The sequence below is a fragment of the Myotis davidii genome, unplaced genomic scaffold, assembly GCF_000327345.1.
Source record: "Myotis davidii unplaced genomic scaffold, ASM32734v1 scaffold534, whole genome shotgun sequence".
NCBI classification, from domain to species: domain Eukaryota; kingdom Metazoa; phylum Chordata; class Mammalia; order Chiroptera; family Vespertilionidae; genus Myotis; species Myotis davidii.
In genome coordinates, this window is record NW_006286678.1 from 7,105,269 (window position 1) to 7,105,972 (window position 704).

Sequence of the window (704 nt, forward strand, 5' to 3'; positions counted from 1 at the left end):
CAACGGCGCGGGGGAGCTCAGGCTGGAGGGGGCTGTGCCGAACAGCCTTGTGGGGTTGGGTTCCTAGCGCTCCTGGAACTTTCTGGAGCCCTTTCTTCCACCGGGTCGGTCCAAGAGGTCGGGATGGTCAGGTGGGGACAGGGATTTCCCAGCAGCGCCGGGACCGCGGGCGGGTGCCGTGTGCAGAGCGGGTGTCTCACAGAACAAAGCCCTGCAGCGCTTCCTCCCCGCCGGCGCCTCCTTGGCCGCTTTCGGCGACTCCTACCGGCTTAGTTCTTGAGCGCTGAGGTTCTGGGAACTGCTGAGCAAGCAGCGCTGAGCAGGATGGGCCTGGGCCCCAAGGCAGTGTCACAGGCCTTGGATCTTGTTCCTTGTCACACGCAGCCCCTGACCTGATCATGCAAACTGCGAGGCTGGAAGAGCGCTTTGCAAGTCCAGGCTCCTGCACACGCGCTGCAGCCTCCTCTACGCTGGGCTCAGGCCAGCGCCAAAACAGAAACGTTTGCAATGTCTTTGGGCAAACGGAGGGCCGTGTGTCTGGCCGGGTGTTCACTTGGTTGGCTAGCGGGAGACACAGAGTAGCACCAAGAGTGACTGACAGATTGTTTTCTCTGATGTTTTAAGTACCACCAGCCTGTGAACCTGGACCTACAGTCTGCAAAGTGAGTCTCTGGGCTTTCAAATGTTGGGAGGGGGGCATAGTA